The following is a 1,974-nucleotide window of genomic DNA, read 5'->3' as shown; positions in this document are numbered from 1 at the left end:
AGGCGGTTATGTAGCAGCCATCATCTGAGGCTTGCCTGTGCCTCGGGCCAGCCCTGGGTGGCTCAGCAGTCACCATCCAAGGCTTACCTGCACCTCATCCTGCCCTGGCAGCTGGGAAGCCAACAGCCGAGGCTTACCTGTGCCTCGGACCAGCCCTAGTGCTCACCTGCCTACCTGATCACCTCTAACTACTATGCCTGTCTGCCTGATCACCCCTAACCCCTTCTGCCTTGGCCGCTGCCACCACAACTCCATCCAGTAGGACGTCCAGAATAACATCCGGAAAGTCTTTCAATATCCAGTCTAATTAGCATATTATGCTTTTATTATTATAGATTTTAGAGAGAGAGGAGAAAGGAGAGAAACACTGATTGGTTATCTTCCATAAGGGGGCAGAGATCAAACCCATAAACTGGCTATGTGTCTAGACCTGGAATCAAACCAGCACTGGATGACACTCAACTGAGACACAGTGACCAGGGCTAACTTAATTGGTTTGATCCCATTGTAAGCAACAAAAGCACTTTTGAGTTCTCAGATTTTCTGATATAGTGAATTATTTCAGTGGGGCAAAAAGTTTATAGGATACTTATGTTATCAACATATTTATCTGTATGTTGACTCCACTGAGTGACACATTAACCTGAACTAAAAGACCCAAAACAAATGCCACCAGCAGTGCATTTGATTTCTGTGATCTCTCAGCTAAAATTGCTCCATTTGAACTCTGACTTCCATCTTTATTTCCCTGTAAGGCATTTATTGGTTTACAATTTTAATATATATCCTTGCAGAAGCACCACTATTAAATTGTAATCTCCATAAAGCGAGGGAAGATATTTTAGTCACCTTTTGTATCTCTTTCTGAATATATCACAGTGATTTAAATAATGTAAGTAATAGGTTTTGTGATGGAATGAAGAAATGGAAGAGTGAGTGAGAATTAGTGAGAAAACTGCTACTATGATCATTCATTAAGAAAGAGGGGCACCATACTTTTGAGATTCCTAGAGACAAACCTCAGGCAAGGGTGAAATACCAATGTTTTATTTGGCATGTATAATTTCTGAGCAACAAAAGCATTAGAGAACTGAGGCATCAGGAACAATGCAAGGTAATGTCTTACAGTATTGTCTATTTCTTCTTAACATACCACAAAAGAAATCCAAAGTACACCCACTCAACCACTTAGGATGTCCTATGCAAGCAACCGCTCTTCAGAACAGTGTATCGGAAGGAAGAAGGAAGAGAACATGAATTGACCTGCCTATTCTGTCTCTCCTCTGGCTCCAAGTTTGCTCTACAAGGAGGTAGCCAGACCAGATCACTCACACTCACTTCCAGATTAGATAAGCTTTTGGCAGCATCTCGGAAGTCAGATCCAGTACCATGTGTTGTGTCGCCCTGAGATGTCTGGACATTTTGCGAAGAGCAGAAATTCCATCCCGGATGCTGGAGGGCCTCGGGAGACATACCTCATGGGCTGCCTTGGCATCACTAGGCTTTGGCAGAGGCTGAGGGGGAGTAAGAGGCCAAGAATATGGAGGGAGAATAGACTAAGGGAATATGAGGATGTGCAGAAGATTTAATCAATACAAGGCAATATCTAATTTCATTGAAATACAATTAAATCATTAATTATTTTCAAGAAAACAAAGGACTGTTGTTGGACTTGGGCTTTATTGTTAGAACTCCAAAACTTAGCAAACAATTAAATAAGATTGCCCCCTGAGGATAAAACTAAAACAATATACAATTTATTTATGCAAAGATATGTAAACAAGTAATACTGAATGCTTACTATGATCCAGCCATGTGCTAAATGCTGTGTTTTTTTTTTTTTTTTCAATTATTCCTTGATAAACTAAAAACTCTTTAAGGTAGACATTATCCTATTTGAAAATTTAAAGAACAGAAGAGTGAGGCTTGGAAATTTTAATTTTCCCCCAAATCGCATAACTAGTATGGGGTACA

Source organism: Pipistrellus hanaki (assembly GCF_964339955.1).
Source record: "Pipistrellus hanaki genome assembly, chromosome: 9".
Taxonomy (NCBI): domain Eukaryota; kingdom Metazoa; phylum Chordata; class Mammalia; order Chiroptera; family Vespertilionidae; genus Pipistrellus; species Pipistrellus hanaki.
The sequence above is the reverse complement of the archived record's forward strand: the minus strand, read 5'-3'. Positions refer to the sequence as shown.